This window comes from Cucumis melo, chromosome 8, assembly GCF_025177605.1.
Source record: "Cucumis melo cultivar AY chromosome 8, USDA_Cmelo_AY_1.0, whole genome shotgun sequence".
Lineage (NCBI taxonomy): Eukaryota > Viridiplantae > Streptophyta > Magnoliopsida > Cucurbitales > Cucurbitaceae > Cucumis > Cucumis melo.
This window is the reverse complement of record NC_066864.1, coordinates 14,492,342-14,504,906: the sequence shown is the minus strand read 5'-3', so window position 1 is coordinate 14,504,906 and position 12,565 is coordinate 14,492,342. Positions and strand designations below refer to the sequence as shown.

The following is a 12,565-nucleotide window of genomic DNA, read 5'->3' as shown; positions in this document are numbered from 1 at the left end:
ACACCACATGCCAAAACCTTTAATTAATTAAATATTCATCTAACAAATATTTAATTAATTTCCATTCTCACATAATCAAATAGTTCTTATTAAATGAATTCAAAATAACGTCCAATAAATTAAATCTAATTAAACAAAATTAAGATATCTAACTCCAAAATTATCTTAATTTTTTGGTGTTACAATCTTTGTAACGACCCTACTCCTTATACTAAGTCGAAGTCATTACTAATTTTAAAAGACAAATAAAATTTGTAAAGTTTGGATAAAATGAAACAAAACCTCAAAATTTTTATTTAGAAGCCTAATCAAAAGTAATTTGAGATATGTATAAAAAAAATAAAAAAATATAAAATCCTAACTCGGGCCCTATCTAATATTAAATAAATAAAATAACAAATAAGGAATAAACTAAAATGCAAACATTTAAGGTCTGAACTCGGATATAAAGCTGAAGCTAGAGATCCCTATGGCTCGCCATGGTCACTTCTGGTCGCTCGCCAGCTTGCCGTTGCCCTTACCTCTGCCCCTGCCTGAAAAATAAAATGGAAAGAGTGAGTATAAAATACTTAGTAAAGGACTCACTACTAGTCCCCCTAGGTACCTGTTAACTTCCTATTAGAGTCCTGAAAATGGTACCCAAGAACTGGCACGTTCCCAAATACGTGCAACATGTGATCCCGTAGGAACAAAATCTGGACTTCGGTGACCCTAAGGAACACCTAGGACAAACTGGTCTGTAGCGTACCCAGAGGAAACACTAAGACGATCGGACTACGAGCGATCCCGTCGAATCACTCGAATCATGTCTATATCAATGCCAAACTGGCGGTCCCGTCGGACTACGCAGTCCTAAATAGGTGGTGATCCCGAAGGACACTCATGCAGGTACGACTCTAATAGGATAAGCTAACATGCACCCTAACCATAGCATACACGTAACATAGCATCATCACGTCATCATGTCACATCATATCATCATGTCAAATCATATCATCATGTCAAATCATATCATCATGTCATATCATATCCTCATTAATTGTCATGTCGTTCTGCTGTCTAGTCATCAATGTGCATAACTAAGAATGTATGCGATCTCTTAATTCTACTCGTAGGTATAGTAGTAGAATCTCTTACCTGGAGATTTGCTCAACGAGTCCTAACCGTAAAGTCACGCTTTCCCAGCAGCGAAGTCTTACTGGTTAGAAACACCAATTTTCATAACTTAATCACCAAATGACCAAAGACTCCAGACATTCAGTTGAAGTAACTTACCCTAGGTCGAGGTTGCAACGCTTGAGCCCTTAACTGAAGAAATCTCACGCTCCAAAAACCAATTGGTCCAAGATGTTCCTTAAGAGAAATAATTTAATTTAACCCCAAAATTAAATTATTTGAGATCCAACAAATTCAAATCTTAGTTGGGTATCCCAAAACCCAATCAAACTTACCAAACTAGGTGAAAAGGACCGAAAGCAGGCTGGCGGCTCAAAGACAGGTGAAACGGTTAGGCACCTCGACTAGAAAGCATAAGGCGGCTCGGACAGGCGGCTCGGACAGGCGCGGCATGCGTGCAGCTCAACTACGGCGTATGCGCGGGTGTGGCTCGACGCGAATTGTGCCGACGCGGCTCGACGTGGATTGAGCGGACGCGGCTCGGGTCGCGTGGAAGGGACGCGGGTCGGCCGGCTTCATGCGGTGAAGAAGATGCAGGCGCGCGGGTCGAGTTCCAGGTTGAGCGACGACTGAGACGGTGGGGCTCGGTCTTCCAACGACGCGGCACTGACTAGGTGACGGCAAACTTCGATGGTCGACGACGTAACGGGGCACGTTTAGTGGATCGATACAGACGACGACTGATCAGGGCGGACTGCGGAGGAAGGGATGCAGGGGTGCGGGTCGGGCTCACGGCTTCGACGGGCAGTTGCGGTCCACTTCCGACGGCAATCGGATGAACACAGCGACGGCGGGTCTGGCGGCGACTAGGGTTTTCAAAATTTTAGGGTTTTCTCCTTTTTTTTTCCAAAGATGAAGATGATGGGTTTTTGTGCATGGATTCCTATGCCTATTTAAACACTAATAATAAAATCAATAAAATAATTTTCCTTTTCTTTTCCTTATTTTATTTCAAACAACAAATCTTCTCTCTCCTCAAATAAATCTCACCAAATCTCCCTTTTTATCTTCTTTTTTTTTTTAATTTTCCCAAATAAATCACATAACCTCCCTCCTCAACCAACCAATCATCTTTATCTACAAACAATATCTCTACCAATTTTTATTATCCAAACAAAATAATTATATTCCTCAAAACTTAATTAATTAAACAACCAAAAATTTTATTAATCAAGTTTTCTTAAATACATCCAATTAACACAACTCCCAAGCACAACCACCATTAGGTAATGTCTAACAAAATCACATAATCACAAATCAAATAATATTAAACATCCAAAATATGGGGCGTTACAATCTTCCCTCCTTTAAGAAACTTTCGTCCTCAAAAGTTCTAATCTTTGAACAACTTGGGATACAGGGCTCTCATGTCTTAATTAATAACAATTTCTATCAAACTCCATAATCTTTAATTAAATATACACACCCATGTATATATATTTAATTAATCCAACACAAAACACCAAAGACATTCCTTAACTTCGAAATCCACTTAATGTAATACCCATAATAAGTTTCCTAAATTTATGGGGTGTTACAATTTATGTCTCTAAAGTTTAAGTACCCATATTATAAGTAAGAAACCTTATTTATTGGATTCTAAATCTATCACGAGCAAATCGCTTATTGATTAACAATTCACTGTAGAATACCTTAATAATAATTTTATTGAATAATAAAATAGTTAGCATTCACAAATCATGGGTTTTATGACATAAAATCTAACCTTTTGTTTTCTCTGCTCTGCATTCAAGGTTGTAGCTGTCTTTGTCTTCTCATCATTTTTCTTCTTTTAATTCAAATTTCACGATCAAACATGCAAAACTTCATACTTTTCACGATTTTACATTTTGCAAATATTTGATTGCATAGTTTATGAAATTGTTTCACGTTAATGCATCTTCACCTACATTCCTTAATTATTCTAAATAAAAGGCTACAATATTTTGTAATTCTACAAATTATCACTTGGTTTTTAGCTGTCAAGTGAGCACTTTCAGTTCTTTTTCTCTTCATCCTATAGTTTTCTTGCACACATTATGACATAAGCTCTTTTAGACTCCATTTAGCCTTATGAGTATCACACCTTATCTTAAATTGAGTGAATTTTTCAAGAAGAGAGAAAAGTATCAAATGTATGAGTAAATTTTCATTTATCTCAATATCCAAGTGCCTTTAATTACCATAAGATTGGACATTTTCATAATGTATTAGAGTATGTTTCTATTATCCTTATAGCCTATGGAAGCTCAAGAAGTCAGACGACTACATGCTTCCCCTTTTTTATTTTTAGCAAAATATTTCTTAATTTGGGCAAATAACTTATTGGCATTTTCACTCTCCATGATAGAGCCCAAAAAAGACTCAGAAATATAGTTCCTAATGGTCATCGACACATGCTATTTCATCGATCATTCTTACATCTTAATATTAGTTGTATTTGGTTGCTCCTCAGTAGAAGTGGGCCTATCAATCTCCTTAATGCAATGTCCAGATCAATACATCCGAGAAGTATTTCTAGACTTTCCTTCCAAATTTTGAAATTCGATTAATTCAAATTGGGGATTGAACTCAGAATTCTAGATATTTGAGTAAGATCGACTTAATAAAGAACAAGTAAATAAATGATATACTCACAAGTAATACAACATGTCATAGAATAGAGTATGACAAAATAATTACACATATATGGTGGCCCACTTTTATGTTATACTCAGCATGACATTGATGTCTAGCCTTCGAGTAAAAATAAATGGTACTCTCAATGTAGTAATCAAAGTACTAACAATAAACTCAATAAAAAAAATATTCTTTTTTGGATGAACTATTTTCTAATATGCGAAATGTTTAATTAAAGCGTATCTAACGAAAATAGACACCTACTCAAAACCATGTCACTACTAGAAAAAGGACTCTCTTGACATTTGTAGTTTTAATTACTTGACGTTTTTTGGAAAAACAAATGTCCAGAAATGTGTAATTTCAAAGATGAAACGTTAAGTATTTTTATGAAAAGGCGGAGTTAAGCAAATTTTCAGCTTTCTTTTCGGTTTTCAAACGTCATGTAATATGTATTTTTCTTTAACATTTTAAAAATGTCAAATAATATCTTCTTGACGCATTTAAAACGTTAAGAATTTTTATAAGTTTGACTTTCTTGATGTTTTTTAAACGTCAAGTGATATGTACATTCCATTGACGTTTTAAAAACGTCAAGTAATATCAATTATATTCTTGACGTTTTAAGACGTCAAGAATTTTTATGAAAAGACAGAGGAGAGGCCATTTTTCGAATTTCTTGACGTTTTTTAAACATCAAGTGAAATAGTTTTCCTTGACATTTTAAAAACGTCAAATAATATTAAATAATTAAAAAATGCTTTGCTCTACACATTAGGGATTAGGTGTTTTCGAAAACTAGCCCTAACGCTAAATCCGATGTTCTATTTCCTTTCGGACCCTAAAACCCTCTTGTTCTCATCTCTACTATGAATTATTTGCCACCATTTCCATTGTGTTCTCCATTTTCTCTTTACGATGGACATTTCTCACCAATTTTGCTCGTGCTACTTTCAGTCTTGGCACCGCTATATCGATTCTAAATGCCTTCTTTTACACTATCGACGGTGGTGAAAAAGATGTCATCTTCAATCAATTTCAGGGTGTAATTGATGAGACTGTTGATGAGGGAACACATTGTTTGATTCCATGGCTTCAAAAGCGCTTTATATTTGATATTCTCACGAGACTACACACTTTCAGGTTTTTTCAGGTACCAAAGATCTTCGAATGGTAAATCTGAGCCTTCGTGTTCTCTCTCATCCTGAGATTTCTCATCTCTCCGATATTTTCAAAACCCTAGGTCTAGAGTATGATGAGAAGATCCTCCTTTCAATTGGAAATGAGGTTCTGAAAGTCGTCGTCGCTTAGTTCAACATCGATCAGCTTTTGACTGAGCAGCCTCAGGTTTTGGTTCCATCTTGTGTGAGGGTTTGGTTCTGAGGGCTAAGGACTTCAACATTATGCTAAATAATGTTGATATCACTCATTTGTCTTATAGCCTAGAGTTCTCCAAGGTAGTTGAGCAGAAGTAAGTAGCTCAACAAGAGGCTAGGAATTCAAAATTTGTTGTGGCTAAGGCTGAACAAGAAAGAAGGGTTGCAATTATTAGGGCTAAAGGTGAGAGCAATTCAGCTAAATTGGTTTATGATGCTACATCATCTACTGGTATGGGTTTGATTGAGCTGAGGAGAATTGAAGCATCAAGGGAGAATGCATGCACCCTCTTAAAGTCGTCGAATGTAGCCTACTTGCTCGGAGGTTAGAACATGTTGTTGGCTCAAAACCCGAGTCGTTGAATGCATTGGTAAGCTAATGAACTTTTGTCACTTGCCCCAGCCGTTATTAATCATAAGTCCATATTTCTTTTCTTGCTTTAGTCTGGTATGGGTTTGATTTCTTCTTGAAACTATTGATGCACTTACATAGTAAGCGAACTTTTGTTTTCAGGTTCATATGTAAGATTGATCGATAGAAAGAAGAAATGGGAATTTTAGTTGTAAAGAATTTTTCTTCTCATAATATCTTTTTTTTTTTCCTCTAAGCTTCTTGAACAGAACTGATCTTATGATTTTTCATGATTATAATTTTGTTGCTGAATTTAATGGTATGTGAAAGTTGATGATGTAGAAGAATCAATGTGTCATTCCTTATCATTATTCTCTATGGTGGATTTATTAGCAACTTCATTGTCAAAATGTCTAATTATTTAATTGATTTCTACAAATTTTTTGGGAAAGGCCTCACCAACAGGGCAGGGTGTACACCATGACTCAGTAGAAGGCGGAGAACATGCCAGATGTCATTATTGGTATAATTCTCATCTGTAATTCGTTTATGTTTCGTTTGGCCCAGGTTCTACGCATTCTTTCGTGTGTATCATGTTTATGAGTAAGATGGGTAAGAAGTTAGAGCCTTTAGCATAAGAGTTAGTTATTTATAATTCAATTAGTGACACAATGCTAGTTACTAAAGCATTGCGAGGTTGTGAAGTGCTAGTGGAAAGTGTTAGCTTGTCAATGGACCTTTTTCCTCTTAGGTTGCAAAAGCTAAATGTAATACTAGGAATGGACTTCCTATATACACATTTTGCTTCTATGGATTGCCATAAGATGAAGGTAGTTTTTAGGAAACCAGGAATTTTAGAGGTGGTGTTCAAAGGCCAAAGGAAAATTGTTTCATCTAGTTTGATTTAAGCTCTGAAAATTAACAAGTTATTAAGAAAAGGATGCACGATATTTCTTGCGCATGTGTTAGTAGTGAAATGAGAGAAATTGAGGTTAGAGAATGTTTCAGTAATGAGAGACTATTTGGATGTGTTCCAGAGGAAATATCAAAACTGCCACCTGATAGAGGAAAGGAATTTACGATTGATTTGTTGCTAGGAACAACCCCTATCTCACAAGCACCTTATAGGATGGCTCCGAGGAAGCTAAGTGAAATTAAGGAACAACTGCAATAGTTAGTTGACCAGGGATACATTAAACCTAGTGTATCGCCTTGGGAAGCTCTAATTTTGTTTGTCAAGAAGAAAGATGGCACTCTAAGATTGTGCAAAGAATACAGACAGCTAAATAAGGTCTTGATACGTAATAAGTATCCTCTACCACATGTCAATGATTTGTATGATTAGTTGAGAGGTGCATCGATGTTCTCCAAGTTTGACTTAAGGTTAGGTTAACACAAGTTAAAGGTTAAGAAATCAGACATTCCGAAGATAGCCTTCTGAACAGGGTATGGGCATTATGAGTTCATAGAGACACCATACGTTATGACGAATGCGTCAGCAGTATTTATGGATCTCATGAATCGGATTTTCCACCGTACTTGGACCAGTTTGTGATAATATTCATAGATGACATTTTAGTATATTCCATGGATAAGAAAGCCCATGAGGAGCATTTGACAGTAGTCTTATAAACATTGTGTGATAAGCAACTTTACGCTAAGTTTAGTAAGTGCCAGTTTTGGCTAGATTAATTGGTATCCATAGGACACGTGATCTCAGTAGAAGGGGTCTGTGGATGTGCAAAAGACAAAGGCAGTTGTTAGTTTGGCAAGACCAACTAATGTGACCGAAGTGCATAATTTCCTCAGTTTAGCAAAGTATTACAGGCGGTTTGTTGAGGATTTCTCTAAGTTAGCAATACCTTTGTCATCTTTGACCAAGAAGAATGTTAAGTTTGTTTGGTTAGAAAAGTGCAAGCATAGCTTCTAAGGGCTAAAGAATAGGTTGGTCATTGCGTCCATCTTGATACTTCCTGTTATGGGAAAAGAGTTTACTGTTTATTGTGATACTTCAAGACAAGGTCTAAGGCATGCATTTATGCAAAAAGGAAAGGTAATAGCTTATGCTTCAAGACAATTGAAAAATCATAAGTGTAATTACCCTACTCGCGACCTTGAGTTAACGACAGTGGTTTTGGCTTTGAAAATATGAAGACATTACCTATTTGGTGAAAAGTGCCACATTTTCACATACCATCCACTCGGAGTGGACTCTATCTTGCACCCTTTGTCCCTAGCTATCCACTTGGTCTTACCCTTAAAAATGAGAGATTTATTGGGCCAACGCTATTGAGCTGACCTGACCTATGCAGATCTAAGGATAATTCTATATGAATAAAAGTTCATAGTTAGCTCAAGATAAAGATTAAGTTACCTAGGCCATCAATAATTGAAATAGTCAGTTTTATACAGTCAACGGTGTTATAACTTAAAAGTGACTATTTCATGGTTCCAGTCTTATGCACTCTTTACATATGATGTTCCACTTCCATGTCTCCACATGAATGATTCAGGATCACATCATTTGTATTAACTACAAAGCAAGTTGCAACCATAGTATCGCCAGAATATGGCGCCCAACTTTATTCATATAATATAGACAGTTTAGGCTACATACTCGAACTTAATCCACGTTTATGTCTAATACATCAACTTTAAATTTACACTAGATAGCCTTGGGACCATAGTTTATTGGATTAAAAATTATAGTATTCAATTTTCACTAATAAGTCCTTAATAACCATTTTATTAAATAGAATATAATCTTAAACTATACACTACGAGTTTTAGGACATAAATTTCCTATGTTCGACCTTGGCTTACCCAAGAAACCTCTTGCTTCATTTACACTTAGACAAACAAGAGGAAGACTTGTACTCAATACAGACTATCATTATAAATAACAACACGTAGACATAGCGAGCATCTTTAACGCATAGCCATGTCTTATCACCTAGTGAAAGTCACATACTTAAAACACCAATGATAAATCTACGAATTAGGATAGGATAGGATACATCTTGTATAGTAACCAAAGCATGTGTCCTGTTTGTCCACCATAACCTTCAATGGTCGAAAAATCCAGTTCAACTCATTTATGCACGCTCCTCATCTGAAGGCTCAAAATCAATTATGCAAGCCTGCATATAACAAAAAATTAAGAAAATTAGGTAAAAAATAGCACAAACCCCTAAGCAATAAACCCTACTTAAGATAAACAAATTTACCACTTACGACACAAAGACTTGTGTTAGGATCAGCTTCAATCTAGGTGAGTACATGCAACTTCATCGCCTAATGTGTGGTATTGCATCAACGAAAGTCCTACTCGCAACTTTTCCATTAAGTGATGAAAACATCTCGACCTACCAATTTTACAAATAAAATAAATATAGTTAGTTATAAGTAATAATAACAATTACAGTTATGTAATAAAATATGTATGAACATGGAAAGGGAAAAAAGTCCATATAAACTATAGGACTTGAGTGTCTTATCGTTGCAAGTTTCTTTTCATACATTGCAACTTTCCTATATAATTGCATCGTTCAAGCTGCTCAGTGTTTTAACAAAGATCAAGTTACCTCAGTCATATCTACAGAAGTCTTCCAAATCATCTATAAGGCTTAACATGTAACATGGTTTCATTCATCTGTTGCCTCATTTCCCTTCCTATCATTTGGCAGCTCAATGAAATAGAATATAGTCGTCTTCACCACATCCTGGTCATTGTAAAACTAAAGATCGGGGAAATTTTTGTCCAACTAGGATACATTCATGTTCGTCAACCCAAGTTTAACTGTTTAATCTAAGAGCTTTGCCCTGTGTTCGAACTGAACAACACGTCTTGGCCTATACCTTAACCTCTCACAGTATCAAACTCATCTCGCCTAAAAGACACTTTCTTACACAATAATTTAAAACTAAGCACTTCCTCCTTTTTATTTTCCACCTCCCTCAACAAAATATAATGGCACAGAAGTCTATTAAACACTAGCTTAACCTCCAAAAAAATGTCCAACTATTGTGTGCTTAAACATATACAACTGCTTAGGTGTTAACTTATTTTTTATGTTCCTGACAGTCATAGATAAATGCAAACAACATGTCAAGTTAGCCTGAAAGAAATTAGAAGTGTGGATTTTAGTAACTAAGACCATCATTCAAGGAGAAACAAAAGAGATAGACATGTGAAAAATCAATTCAAATAGTAAATAGATAACACAATACACATTTCTAAAGAATCTCTCAAAAATCTCAGGGCCATCTTAGGACAAACTCGACCGAGATCAAGAAAATTTAATAAAGAACACAAGACATTTACATCTACATGCAGATTAGGGTTTCAATGCAAATTCATTATGTAAAATATCATAAGACATTTTCACGACACAAATATCTCAAGATATCACACAATGCATTAAAAACACATTCAAATCTTGAGACTCATTTAATGAATCTCAACCCAACTTCATTCAAATCTTGATCGAGATGCATGTCTTGTATATGTTGCATGGAAGGTTGAAGTTACCTATATTCTTCAGACGAAGTCAACTTATATAAAATAACAACATAAAATATGTAAAATATCCAACAGTATACCAAATTTCTCATATTTCGCAAAAACACTAATTAAATATAACTTAAACACAGATCAAATGATAAAAATCGTTAAAAGATGAATACCTCTACAATTGAAGCTTGAGGATGCACTAAATCGTTTTTAGCATACAGAAAACAATGAACTTCAATGATTTTGAGAGCAAAGAAAGTGAAAAACCGACCGAATTGAGGAGCTTGTTTCGTAAACGTAGAGATGAAGGGTTCTTTAACTCAAGGGTATTTTCGTAATTGCCCAACATACTTTATTTTGAATTTAAAATGTTTGGACGAAAATCTGGGTCTCACACTCAATCGAGAAGAAGTACATCCACGACTTTTTAGAAAGTGTATTATTTTCGAATGGTGAAAACCAGACAAGGTTATTTTTGACAATTTCTCGTAAGAATTGTTCAAAACTTTGTCTTTTTATGGTTTTATTGATTAAAGGGCATTATAGACTTCTCACATCAAAATTGTTTTAAAACTATCTTTCTAAAAATAAAAACCAATCTAAAAATAAAAACTCATTCCAAAAATCTTTAAGCCCCTCAAAGTTATCTTATTTTTTGCAATTTCCGAATACTATTATGCAAGGCTCATCATTAGCCCTACTAATATAAGTTTCAATTGAAAATTTTAGAAATCAAATTACCTTTAAATCCTCGAGTATTTAATTATAGGTGTGTTTGGTCTAAATTTAAAAAATATATCTATTTAAGCTATGAAAATTAAAAAATAGGTGTGTTTTTAAGATTTAAGACTAGATGCACTTGGTTAAAAAAAAAATTACAAAATGTAAACTTTTCATGGTTGCGTGATTTAAGTAGTCTCTAAGTTCTCGAGAATATAATTAAAATGTACTTAAAGAAATAATTTTTAAAAATGATTATTTTCATTTAAAATGAATGTAATTATTTAAAATGCAGAGAAACTTACATAAATGTAACAAAACCGTAAACTATTTACGGTCCGTGTAACAAAACTCATAAGGTTAGCTATTTTTTAAATATTTCAAGTTTGTCTTTTCATCTTTCTTTTCTTCCTCATCATTCGTCTTCCTCCTGTTATTTCGTCTTTTCCTGCAATTTCGTCTTTCTTCTTTTCTCTTTTTTTTTTCTGCGATTTCGTCTTTCTTCTTTTCTCTTTTCTCTTTTTCTTTTCTGCGATTTTTTTCCATCATATTTCTTATTTCTCAATTATTTATTTATGTCGTTTAATCTTTCGTTCGTTTTTTTCACTTCGATTTCTTTCCATCGTCTTTCTATTTTTTTTCTTTTCCTGCGATTTCTTTTAATCGTCTTTCTTCTTTTTTTTTTTTTTTACACATTTACATTTGGGTAACCAAATCTAAATGACTGTGTATAAGACTGTGTACAACAAAAGAGCAAAATCTAAAAGATAGTGTATAAAGAATCTTGAAAAAAAATCATTTAGATCGAAGTAGCCAAATGTAAACGATCCTGTAAAAAATAAAATATTGTGTATAAAGAATCTTGAAAAAAAATCATTTAGATTGGAGTAGCCTAATATAAACGATCGTTTGAAAAAGTAAACGATCGTGTAAAAAAAATAAAAGATCGTGTATAAAAAAGCTTGAAAAAAAAATCATTTGGATTGGAGTAGCCAAATGTAAACGATCGTGTAAAAAAAGTAAATGATCGTGTAAATAAATCTAAATGATCGTGTACCAAAAGAATTAAAAAAATCATGTACCAAATTTTAAAAAAAAAATGATTTAGATTTGGGTCCGACGATCGTATAACAAGATTAAACTATGGAATTAAAAATTAAACGATGGAATTGAAAATTAAACAATGGAATTTGGTTACACGATCATTTAGATTTTAGTCTCCAAATCTAAACGATCGTGTAACAAAATTAAACGATGTAATTAAAAAGATAAATTGTTGTCATATCTAAACGATCGCGTATAAATTGTAGTCATATCTAAACATTCTCGTATAGATTATAGTCATATCTAAACGATCACGTATAAATTATAACCATATCTAAACGATCGTCTTGTAGTCATATCTAAACGATCACATATAAATTATAGTCATATGTAAACGATCGCGTATATATTGAATCATATCTAAACGATCGCATATAAATTGTAGCCATATTTAAACGATCACGTATCAAACAATAACCAAATCTAAGTGATCACAAATATATTACGCGCGCGTTATTGATGGCGTGGTTGATGAGACATTTTTTATATTTTACACAGTGGGTCTCAAGACTTTTTCCGTTTTTGGAATTATTCTATAGAGTATAAATATTTTGTCACTTTTTTATATTTTTAAAAAGACCCTAAAATGAATGTAATCATTTAAAATCATAATGTAATAAATTATTCGGTAGATCTTTCAATCTTATATCTAAATGTGTACTAAGGTAGATCTTGAAATCTTAGAAACTAAATGCACCTTTAATT

At 34.0% G+C, this 12,565-nt stretch overlaps 1 long non-coding RNA gene and 1 pseudogene across 1 annotated transcript; one reads left to right on the top strand and one right to left on the bottom strand.

Moving 5' to 3' along the window:
- Window positions 1-4,723: 4,723 nt before the first annotated feature.
- On the top strand, window positions 4,724-5,534 carry LOC103499563 (prohibitin-3, mitochondrial-like; annotated as a pseudogene).
- A 2,832-nt stretch (window positions 5,535-8,366) lies between these two features.
- On the bottom strand, window positions 8,367-10,307 carry LOC127150733 (uncharacterized). Its single transcript, XR_007823266.1, has 3 exons — window positions 10,210-10,307; window positions 8,751-8,888; window positions 8,367-8,663 (listed from the first exon to the last, which is right to left on the bottom strand). It is a non-coding gene; the product is annotated as an uncharacterized LOC127150733 (long non-coding RNA).
- Window positions 10,308-12,565: the final 2,258 nt, after the last annotated feature.